The sequence below is a fragment of the Giraffa tippelskirchi genome, chromosome 9, assembly GCF_054371585.1.
Source record: "Giraffa tippelskirchi isolate mGirTip1 chromosome 9, T2T-mGirTip1v1.2.pri, whole genome shotgun sequence".
NCBI lineage: Eukaryota > Metazoa > Chordata > Mammalia > Artiodactyla > Giraffidae > Giraffa > Giraffa tippelskirchi.
This window is the reverse complement of record NC_137283.1, coordinates 29,321,326-29,333,909: the sequence shown is the minus strand read 5'-3', so window position 1 is coordinate 29,333,909 and position 12,584 is coordinate 29,321,326. Positions and strand designations below refer to the sequence as shown.

General features: G+C 41.1%; 1 protein-coding gene across 50 annotated transcripts in view; it reads right to left on the bottom strand.

Annotated features, from left to right (window-relative positions):
* The window catches only part of FOXP1 (forkhead box P1), a 618,285-nt gene that overhangs the window by 94,396 nt on the left and 511,305 nt on the right, over positions 1-12,584 (bottom strand). For 3 of the 50 annotated variants that reach the window (XM_081528366.1, XM_081528369.1, XM_081528372.1), the window contains exon 1: positions 8,263-8,370. The exons of the other annotated variants lie outside the window; for them this stretch is intronic. The gene's annotated coding sequence lies outside the window, so the exon portion shown is untranslated. Of the gene's footprint in view, positions 1-8,262; positions 8,371-12,584 lie in introns of those variants that run through there. 50 annotated transcript variants of the gene reach the window in all.

Genomic DNA, 12,584 nt, shown 5'->3' with positions numbered 1-12,584 from the left:
ATCAGATCCTGACGGCCTCTCCTCTGCTTTTACATCTGAAACCACATTTTCACACCAGTTAACGCTGAGCTTCCAGAGTGGGCTCAAGCTTCATTTATAAACGTAATAAAACTGAGATTTTCCCCAAAGTTTCTCCACCAACATGTCATGAAAATCGGTTATGGAAAGCTTTCACAAACATAGCCAAATGAACCAGAAACCATTGTGGGGTAGAAAAGGAAAAGAAGGAGAAATCTGAACACAGTGTGAGGCTTTAAATAGTTAAGAATTATAGCCTACATATTCACTGCCTTAGCTCTCGATGTCCAACTTTTTCACATAGCTAGTCCCTACTAATACTGGGAATCAAAGGGCATGCAGTACCAGCGAGAGGCTATTACAGCCCACACTTTATTGCCCATTACTACTGAGGTCATTAGCGGCAAGAGTGATTGTACTGGTCTTAACCTATTGATCACTGTAACTACTATCATTTAATCCTGTGTTGAATGTCTGGAAAGCAGCTAAAGGCACACAAGAGAGTGTGCTTCAGCATTGAGAAATATGGCCAAGGCTTCGAAATTACACTTTGATTCATAAAATCTAGCCACTGGTTTAAATCAATAGTATTTAAAACGGTCATGTGAGTTTTTAACTGCAGCGCTCTAGTATTTATGAGCTCCTCTTTCAGAGTATTCAGTCAAAACTAAACTCCCCCCCACCAATTTCATGCATCTACCTTACCCTTCTTGAGATAAAAACATTAATTTCTGAGGTTTGTGTGCTACAGGGCTCATGCCTTAACTAGGAGTTCAAGCAAATTCTTGATTTCTTTCTCAAATGACAGTTTAAATGTAATGCAAAAAAAAAAAGTATCCCCGATACTGTAACTACCTTAACTCTTTGAGTATATAGAAATGAGTATGTTTTATGAGTTAACAATGAATCATAGGAGGCAATTTATGAAGAACGAGAATGATTCCGTCTAGCTGCCTTCAGGGATCAGAAATTCAAATTAAACTTCTGGCAGGCATTTAAAGAATGCTAGCATACAAAACTGAATTTAAAACACACACACACACACACAGACACACACACACACACACAGTTAACACTCTTTAGTTGAGTTTCAAGAGGAAGTCAGGAATTAAAAAAAAAAAATTGCTTGATACACTGCTGACTGATACCAACCGGGTGTGGCCCACCCCAGGTGCACACAAACCTGCGGGCATGGCAGCCTGGCAGCTGTGCTGGGCCATCAGGGCGCTGTGGCGTGCGCCTGCCGCCACCTTCCCACCCTCGTCCTCGGCACCAACAAGTGCTGGTAGAAGCCCATCCACTGCTGTGTAAATTCTCCCTGTATTGATACAGTTTTCTTTTACTTCCAAACGGCTTTATAGCAGCTGAACGCTAGAAGACTATTGAAATAATCTGGCTTATTTTTCCCCTGCAGCCTCAATGGGGAAAGGTAGGTGAGGGGGAAGGGGATAGTGTAAAAAGCAAACAAATAAATAAAAACACCCACAGAAACAATACTTTATTTCTAATCCCAGAGACAATTGAAGGAATTGGGTGAGAGGGGAGATGACACAATATAAATACTGAAAAAAACATGTTATCCTTTTTTTCTTTCTTTCTCTTTGGTTTATACTCAATGTTAACTCTAAGTAAATGCTGCCAGGTATAAACACACAGAGATCTTGGACATGAGCATATTCTCATAACTGCTATGGGTACAAATACTGCAAATGTAAAGATAAAAACATTTAAAATACTGCTGTATTTCCATTTCTCTGGATTAAGAATTTAGAAACTATTTTTCGTCTCTGGTTATTCACTTCATGGATGTCCCAAGGAACTGAAGTCCTTTCTAGATCTCAGGCTCTACCTGGATGATAACTGACCAGGTTAGGCAGTGTCACTTGGTTCATCAAGTAAGAGCAAAATGAATTAAATTAGAATGTTCCACAACATCAAAGCAGAACCAAAGAAAATGGCTTCCCATGCAAAAAAAAAAACAAAAACACACACACAACAAAAAAACCTATATCAAATTTGATATGATCCTACAGAAGCTAGCCTGTGTGAAAGAACAGAAATAGCAAGCCCCCTCCAAGAGACACTAGTGTTCATAATTAATAACCCAGTGGATACAACTGATATATCACCAAACAAAAAAGTTAGAAAGCTTCTATCTATTCCCCGTGGTATTTAGAAAGAAGGAGGAAAACACACACACACAATCCCCCAAAAGCCACAGATACCACGTAAGGCAGCTGTATCATACTGGAGAGAAAATACGTTTCTGACATAATATTTCAGTCTTCAAAAAATTTTTTAAAAAGCATGCTATTCATGTGGAAAGTATAATTCTGTTTCATTATAGAATTCTGCTTTTTGTATAACTCTTTTAGGCTTCGCTATTTTGCCACAATACTGTACAAAGCATTAAGGCAGGTAATGGTTATTATATTAATGCAAAATCATCTAAGTAGTCAGTCATTAGCATAACTGTTCTCTCAGTAACAATACAACCACCTATTAAAATTTTAGGGGAAAAAAAGACCTCTTTAAAATGCAATTAGCATTTCATTTTTTATCATTTTGTTTATTACATTCTATCAAAAAGGGCTATCCTTCTTTCAAGAATTGTATGGCCAAGACTTGTCTGCCAATCAGGAGTTATTCCAGGTTATCAAGCCTATTAAGCAATTTCTAGCAACGTTCTCCGAGCTCTTCTTTTGTCTCTAAATTGTAAAAAGTGGTATAAATTCATATTTGTTTACAGCACAGGCATTCATGGGACCTCCACTGTTCTCTCACATTTCCCCACACAAATAAGGTTACTCACTGAGGGCCAGCATAATTGTTTTAGCTCTAATAAATATCAGCTTCATTTGCATAAAAATGTAAAGTTTACATGAATTAAATCGCTTCCCCCATTAGCGACTGTTAAATACAGGAAACAATGGAAGCTACACATGAAAATAATCATCCAATAAGCCCTGATCTTTTCAACCTGTCAACTATTATTATTATTAATATTATTATTTAAACCCAGAAAAAAGCCCCTCTTTGCTTCTTCAGTCTCTTTCTCTTGGAAGAGGGATAGAAAACAATTTAGTGCACATGGATCAAACCTGCTATGATAGTTTATATTAACAACAACGAAAATGGTCTTTTAGGACTGTAAAGAGGAGGTGAGAGAACTATTCCAAGAAGGTACCTCAGAAAACATTCTAGCCACACTCCTGAAGAAAAAAGGAAGAGGCCTTGGCTAAATAAGCTCCATTATATTGAAGCATTATTCAAAAATAGTGCAAGGGAGGGCAACTGTACCCATCTTATTTGACACACACAGAGGATTAGAATAAGGAAAGACAACTTGGAGATATGGTTGTAGACCAACAGATACTGTTAGATGAAAAAAAATTAAATGTTGATCTTTTGCACATCACACATTTTCTACAACTAAGAATTAAATTGATAGGTCTTCCCATTTTAACCAGCACTGAAAATTAATAATAGAGATGCTTAACTACATTTTTATTTTTTATTATTTACTGAGATGGAGGGGGGGACTTGAGTTGAATTTGAACATACAGGTAGGCCAAAATTAGATCATACCAAAGTTTTTAAGACCTGACTTAGGGTGCAGTCATCTTTTTTTTTCCTTCAGAATTACAACTTCTGTTTCTCAAATTATGTAGTTTCCCATGCCAATTTCCAACATGTTATCCATAACAATTAAACTAAAGGGTGCAAATTAGATTCTAATGAGAAAACATCAGTTGCTTCTCTGACAATCTCACCATTCACTGACTTATTCCTAATGACCACAAAGCCCAACCCAAACCTCCTTACATGATAAAGGACAAAACATGTTCAAAAACGCCTAGTAAAAATCAAGGTAAATGGGAAAGCCAGACCCACCCTCATGAAGTGGTGTGACAATTAGAGTGATTGTACAAAAAGCCATCTTCAGGACAAAGTAAAAGAAATTAAGCTGCCACAACTGTAACAGGTTAGATGAAAAAAATCAAAATTTAATGTATTCTCCCCTGTGTCATCTTGTTTTGTCAAGACATCAAATAGAATTGGGAAGTACAAAATAACAAGCCCTTGAGAAATCACAGAAGCCGACCTTTTTGATGTTGTTGATTTACCTTGTTCTCAGTTATTTGAACAATGATGTTTCAGATTTAAAGGCCAGATAAAGCTTAAAAATTAAAACATGATATCAAGGTATCCCCCCAAAAGTGCACCCTAACATTTAGCCTGAAACTTCATTGATTAGTTGCTTTCAACCAGATTTGAAAAGGAGGTACACTGCATGTATTCAATATTTATTTCTCTCATTCTAAATTAATTTCTCTTCAAAAGCTGCCAGGTTGGAAGAAAGACTCAGAGATTACTCCTACAATCCTCAAGTCGAGGCCCAGTTCAGGTCTTTCCAGATAATTCAAGTTCCCACAATCTGCAGAGGACTGTTCAGCTAAGAGGTAACTGAGTTTTCTCTTTTTAAAAAGCGTAAATAAAGGTGAATATAGAAAGCCATTTATGAGGAGGGGGAAAAAGTACTGCACACTTTGAAATGACTCAAACCAATGTCCAGAAATATCATTCTGCTGCCAAGAACAGAAATCTTTCACCAAAGAGCAACAAATTCAAATTTATCCCCAAATCTAGCCATGCAGGATACACAAAGTGCATTCCTTCTCTGCCCCCAGAGAGCTAGAGTATCAGCAACATAACTCCAAGTCTGATATATTTTGTACAAAGATGTATAGAATCAGTGTATCACTTGATAGCTTTCTCAATTTTTATGTGTAGATGGCTGCTTCTAACCACAGCATACATAGCAGTAAAAAACACCTAGCAGTAAAATAAAAAAAAAAAATCTGTTTAAAAGGCACTAAAAGTAAATAACCAAGTATTTACAATCACTAGGAGAATTTGTAAGATCGAGACTAGCTAATAGCTATTAAATTACTCTAATTCCTTGTCATCAAATTCATATGCATTTTAACACATAACAGACACACATACACAGACACTATGCATTTATTTACTCGAACCTTCTCTGGTCAACTGTTGCTGCCTAATACTCTTGCTTATAAATCACACAGTCACACAGAACTACCTGAGTGGATTCTGACTACTCTATTTGTCCAATTCCTAAGAGGACAGCTATCCATTTCTCTTTAGTGGTGTTCATCTACAACTAAATCACAAAATAAATTTCTTCAATCTTCTTTTTTGCCAATTCAAATTTTATTAACATTTTAGTTCAGGCTTAGAAGCTGGTCACACTACCATTTCCTGATTGTCTTAGAAGCACTGTAGCTCCAACACACTTCTGCCACGTTAGCCAGCATAAATCTGGAATTTCATTGCTTTTAATTAATCTGGATTTTAATTTCACTGTACCTTGCAATTGTGTGGAGGTTGGCTGAAAAGTTGCAGAACTGGTCAGTGTCATGAAAGAGTTTATCTTTCAAGTGACAGCTCCTGACAACGTGCACAGACATGGTAGTGATGGTCAGGATTTTGTTTTTAAGGTACATCTGACTGCAAACAACAAAAAAATTCAAGCCAACCATTCCTATCATAAGCTTTCTGATGATTTATGGTTTACCAACTGAGCAAGGTTACGCAACACTGCATGCCTTTAGATGCATTACTTCAGCTAGTTGAGATTTAATTAAGATCACAGCCTCTAAAATCCCTGTCAAATGAAAATTCAGAGAAGACAATACACTCTATAGCTTCATGCAGAATGTTTCCATTCTGTTCTCTGGAAAAATATAAGTTAATCTGTGTTTCTATGGCTGCAGACAAAAGTTGACTAATTTTATTTTAACACATAGGTTGTTTTCTATTGTATATGTCATGAGATCATTCCCTTCCAGAGAAGGAAGAAAAAAAAAAAAAAATCAAGAGTGAAACACGTTGCAGAAAATGCACTTGACATTATTATCCGACATTATCATAGCTTAGCTATGATGTCATCACATCTTCATAAAATCAGTCCATGCTTAGGAGAGTTTCATTTAATGAAATATATTTATTTAAAAACACAACACAAATGAGAAATCTACCTTCCATGAACTACTCAGATTAAAGAATTGACATGTTAGGCTCCTCATTTCCTTAACTGACCAACTTTTTATCAAATGAGCTGCATGTATGGTTAGAAAAGAAAGTTCTCAGGGCAAATGAGAGAGCATAAAGCCCATTACTTTCATTCTGTAAGTACTCCTTAAGGGTAATACACACACACACACACACACACGCACACACACATTTAACAGACGTCTTATAGATTGGCACTGACCAATTTTTTTCTTTTTTTAAAAAAACTATGATCACTTGGCCCTTTACCTAGTCCAACATATTTTTATTTGCATCATCTTAATATCTGGTTGCTTATCTCATGCCTTAGAAATGACAGGTGCTCGTAGTCTTGCTCTTGACAGGCCACTACACAAATAACTGTCTTTCCTGAAAGGGCTAATGCAGTACTAATGAACAATAAATCAACTTTGATTATCAAGTGTCAGCCCAATCCGTTTTCAGTTTGGCTCTATCACATCCTAGAGTAAGTCAGCCAGTGTCTCTGGGTAGGCAGTCTGTATTTTGGTTTCATTTTTACACACTTTTCACTGAAATGTGTCAAGCAGCTACAAAGAATCAAGTAAAATGGAAGCAGACCTTTTTTCAATGTAAGTGAAGGGCATCAATTAGGAGAATGCGCTTCTGTCTTCATTCGGTTCATTTCATGAGGAGTCTTAACATTTGAGAAAGCCTTGTGTTCTTTTAAACGACAGTAACAGCACAGATCCTTAACTAGAATCCTAATGTGATCATGTTTGAGGTTTCTGACAATGACATGCTAGCTTGAACACTTCACCACATAAACCACCTTTGACTGCAGATTCCTCTTGGAAAATCTATTACAAACAAATGAACAACAAAAAGCAAAAAAGGTCGCTACTAAAATAAAAACTTCACTCTAAGATTTAAAGTAAAAAAAAAGCTCTTTATAACACTGACTTCTTAATAAAATAAATGTAACTTATTTTTCTTAAGCAGATTAGTCATTGATAGTATGATTCACATTTCCTGTTATCAGGCTTAATTTTCCCCCCAAATGTGTCACTTTCAGAATGTTGGAATCTATGGAAATTAGGTGATTTGCATTTTTAAATGGGCTTGATTAGAACATTTGATCTGTGTGGACAAGAATATAAAATTAATAGATATTTTACTCTGAACCGGCAGGCCTTGAAGGAGTTAATCCCAAAGAGGAAGAGTCTATATGTACTTTGCTCTAAAACTTTACCACCCACTTCCTAAAGGTCCCCTCCTTCCCATCACGACACTTGGGGGTGGGGCGGGGGCACAAGAAAGTCTCCTTTCCACTGACCGTCCTTCAGGGAATTCTGCCAGTTGAGTTTGCTACATTCAGAGACCGTTCAGATGGGAGCACCCCGTGGCAATTCCTCAGTCGGCTGCAGGTCCTAACCCAAATCCCACTCACTACTTAACCAGCAAAGTAATGCAACAGAGGCTGAAACTCCCAAACCTGCCGGGGTGTCCCTCCACCGGCCTGCCCATTCTGGCCTGGGGCTTTATTCGTCTCCCTTCCCCCCGGCCCCTTGACTGTGTGTGAACTCCTTGAATTTGAACGGCTAAGCTGAAAATAGCCGAGACAGATATAGAAACAAACTATCAGAAGCAAAGAAACATCCACACGGGTTACACTGAGAGGGAAGGCTCCCTGTATATTTCACACGCTCTGAAAGTGACATAAATCACACCCCAGAAACGTCCCCAGAAAGGAGTGATGGCGAGGGCTTTACCAAAGTGGCTGCCTGAAGGCCAGACCGGCAGAAAACGAGTCGCAAACGAAAAAAAAGAGCGAGCGAGAGCGCGAGAGCAAAACACAAGCAGGACTTCCTCCAACTCTCAACTACACCCCACCCATGAACATTTAAAAAAAGGGAGAGCAAGAGAGAAAGGGGGGGGTGATCTCTCTTTCAGGACCCACAGGCCTGGAGCTGCTTCTTCCCACCCTTCCACTCCCTCCTCCGCCTCCACTTCCAGAGCGCAACTCCCACCCAAGTTGGTAAACAGCGATGGTTATTATTATTTTTTTCCAAAAGACTCAACTTAGAAACCCTCGGGCGCTCCTGCCTTCCCCAGTGAGGCCCCAGGAAGCTGGCACCGCGGAGCCCGGGAAGGAGAGCAGAACGGCGAAGATCAATCATAGGGACCAACCTGACACTCTCCATGTAGCCGCCAGGCGCGCGGAGCCGGCTCGGGGCGCCCGCGCGGGCCGGGCGTGGGGTCCGGCGGCCTCGGCGTGCGGGCGGACTGCACGCGCGCAGGGGCGCTCCGGCTCGCGGGCTGACAAGACGCGCCGCGCCGCGCCCACCCGCCCCGCCCTGCTCCACCAATCACAACCCGCCTCTAAACACCCCGCGCCGCGCCGCGCCCCACACAATGGGCTCCGCGGCCCGTGCCCCGCGCCCGCGCCCCCGGCCCCCTCCTCGCGGCAGGTGAAATCACTCTCTGCTGAAACCCGGCTTTTGTTTCGGGAGCAACTCCGCTTAATTGCTGTTAACCCTTTGACCCGCCTCTGGCTGACGTCTGGGAAGCCGGGCGCGGCGCGCGTCTCTCCCTCCGGCCGGGGCTGCCGGGTCGGGGCTTTTTGGTGGGGTGGCGCGTTTGTTTCCTCTTGGAAACTGACAAAGAGTTGTCCCGGCCTTTCAGAGCAACCCGAGCGGCAAAGCAGGGGAACTGGCGCGCCCGGGCGCACACCCCGACTGCTTGGAGCAACTGTTGAGGATCGGAAGGGGATGCGGGGCTGAAAGGCAGCGCAGAACTTCCTCGAAAACGGCCTTTGCGGGAGAACTTTCGCTTCGCGCCCTGGGGTTAACCCGGCCTTGGCCTCTCTTTATCCACCACCGCTCCTCTTTTCTTTCCTAGAGTCGGCTTCGCCAAAGTGTTCTTTTGCGCGCAGAGGAAAACTAACCCGACACGGGGGTTGGAATAAATAACAACCAACGTGCCTTGTCGCTGAACCAAGCTACTTCCCCTCTAGAACGACAGCTGCTGAAGCAAGCATCTGCCACTCGTTCGCTGCTAAGAAATAATTCTCTAAATTCCTGTCTTATTTATACAACAGCAACAACACTGGCTACTCTCAAGGAGCACTTGAAGATGACCTCTGTTAGAAATAGTCACTGCTCTTTAAAGCTGAATACAGTGTGAGAAAAAAAAAAAAGTCACCAATATGCTAAACTTTGTTGGCTCAACTGGCCCGGTTTCAGTGCCAGGTTAATTTAGTCACTTTCGGCAGCTCTAGAAATCACCTAATTTACCTTTGTTCAATTTAGAGGAAAACTTTTGGCCTATACTCACAAAACAAACAAGACTCTAACGTTTTTGTTATTTTTCTCAAAATATTCGAGGCAAAAAAGTGGTTGTGAAATCAATGATTATGTGTTTTCCCTCAATTAAAAAAAAAGGGGGGGGCCCCACAAATCCTAACCCAGTAATTTCAGTTTTACTTGAAAATATTTTTCCATTTGAGGTGTTACTATACACCAGAAAGCATATTGATAATATTTCCAATCAAGCAAATGTCTGAATTTCAATAAGGTCAGCTGGGGAGCAAGCAATTCCCCCATTAATCTGGCAGCAAAAGAGACAAAAGCGCCAATTGACTGTCAACTTATGATCAGATGTTAAATGGGTGCAGCACAGACCATGCTCCACCCTAAAGTGTTTTTGTGTCAGATAACAAATTTATTAATGGGATTTTTCAGGTCACAAAAATGTGACCCCACCCTCTCATGAATATTCAGCAGAGAACCAAGGGCATTCTTTTTGGGGGAGAGGGGCCTTAAATCTGCCAGTGTACCATGAATAAGTAGAGTTCTGACTCTTAAAGAGACAAAGCCCTCCTCCTTTGGTAGGGCCTGGCAGGGCCCCAAAGACAGGAAATAAAAATATAGGAAGTTCTCTCCAACCAAGGCACAGTGAGAGAGGAGAAATACTCATTTCAAAATCCACATGTGATTTTTTTCAATGGTATTAAAATTTGTTAGAGATTTAATGTCTGTGAACAAAATCAAGGTCCCCTTTAAAGAGGCAATTTTTTTTTTTTTTTTTTAAGACAAATTCTTTAAGAGACATACCTAAAACTCAAAGGATGCTTTTACAAGTTGGACTACCTTCTTGGCAGGTTAGTGTTTACAAGCTGATTGTCTCCAGGAGCATCCAAACAACAAACAAACAAACAAAAAATTTACAGATGCTTGTGACCCAGCTGTGGAGACGAGCCTTGCACAAAATAATTAGAGAGTGATGCAATGTGGTGGTTACACAAGTACTAAATTGCATGATGGTGGCATTAAGCACCCGGAGACCACAGAGCTGGGGGAGAGGAGTGGAGCAGGAGAGGTTCGAAGGCCCCATGGGGAGGTGGTGTTTAGAGGACTGATGTTTGGGGCAAGGCGGGAAGTGACAGTATGAAGAGGGAAGTGGCTTAGCATATGCAGAGGCCACCTGGAGCCCTTCCCACCCTCTCTCCAAACATGACAGGGTGACTCAGAGACTACTTCTAGGCAAGGAAATGTACCATCAGAGATAAACCTGGATAAGCTTTATACGCCCAGGTCACTTCGTTAATTCTGGGCTCTCAAGATCCATTTCCATCTGGTCCTGTCTAGCTGCCCCATGCCTGAGATTCTGTGAGCCCGGGAGCTTTCCATGGCTGGAAAACAATAGAAATGTTAAAAGCTGCAGTGACTTAGGAGACTTAGTTAATGCCATTTATTTTATGACTGCCAGGTCATTCTGGAAAGGCTAGATCAAAAAGGCAAAAAAATGAAAATAATTAAAAATAAAAACAGTAGCATTTGCACATTGAATTGGGGGAGTTTTAGAAGAGTCTGGATTGAGGGGCAGGCTTTAGAATGGGTTATTCTGCCACAGGGGCTCACTGAGTTGTCACAATTTGAACAGAAATTGCAATCTCCATTTAAGGAGGAAGCTGCAGTTCAGAAAGGCAAAGTGATTTTTTATTTTTATTTTTTAAAGAATGAAATATACCTAGCTCCACGGACCACAAGGGCAAACAAGACACTGAATAGTCTCAGAAAGAGAGGCCGTGATGTTATAAAACAAACACCTGAGAGGGGTGGGGAAGAGTTAATGTGTAAGGAAGAGTGAAGGAAATGCTAAATGCTGTACTTAAGAATATTTTTGATGCCCACATCCTAACACCCACAACAGATACAGCCCTTGTTCAGACACCACATATTAAGAAACCTGTCAGTTGCTAAATGAGTCCATTGTGCAGCTGGCTGTGTACTTAAGGACAGATTACTGTGATCCCACACCAAACTCTAACCACCAAATAACACACCTGGGACTCAAATCATGTATTATATTTGGTTCTGTGAGCCTTAGCCTTGAACGCAGAAGAAAGTGAAAGGTTTTACTGCCCATTCAGAGCTGAGAATGGAGAGCAGAGGTATTGAAGGAAGGGTCAGCAGCAACGTCTCGTCAGGACATCACTCCCAGGTTCTGATGGACGGCACAGCGGCGAAGGAAACAGCAGCCACGCTGCCAGGCCTACGTGGTCCTAAGCTCCAACTGAGGCCCTGCTTTGCCAGAAACTGCTTGACAATAATCAGAAAAAGGGCATGTAACTGGACACTGGCTCACATATTTCTAGCAACACTGAGACCAAGACACCTCCTCAGATCAAGTCAGTTATCTCTACCAGGTTCTCACAGGAATTATCGCCAGATAGTGGCTCTGCCAGAGGGAATAAAATAAAAATTGATGAATAATTTGATGGGTTGGAAAAAAAAAAAACAACTTTTTTTCGCCACACCACCCAGCATGTGGGATCTTAGTTCCCCAGCTAGGGATCAAACCCATACCTTCTGTGGGAAAAGCAAAAAGTTCTATCCACTGGACAGCCAGGGATTTCTGAGGAGCCAATATCTTAATTCTCCAGCTTCTTCCAGACAACACTTGCTTGAACACTTATTTTCTTTCTCTTTTCCAGTTACTTTCATGGAGCACCCAGAACATCTCAGAGATGACAGAACTTAAAGAGACTGAACCGACTGGTTCTGTTGCTATAGGAGAAAATGAAGAAACAACAGGAATACGAAACTGAATGCCCTCGCTCCGGGATGGGCTTCCTGACCTGCCCAGGGAAGAGAAGTCTCTTCAGAGGAGCCTGGGTTTAGTATTTCTCATGTCTCCAAAGACCGCCAACTGTCAGCCAATTAGAGAAACTAAATTGCAACAGCTATGCCTGATTCCTGAGATTTGGGCATTTGTCTCCAAGGACTTGCCGTTCCTTCTTGATTTAAGTGGTGCTTTTACTTAAAAATATAAATTAATACATCATCCATCTCCAGGGAGCAAAGGTGGTTAGCTCCATATTGATATTGTTTATGTCATTGTTATGTCTGTATGGACAATGAAAGCAAATATGTTTTCTTCTGCTCTCACTTGGCCAAGGGAAAAGACGGTGAGTTCTCACTCTTGCATAGGAGTTTAAATTTCTCTCC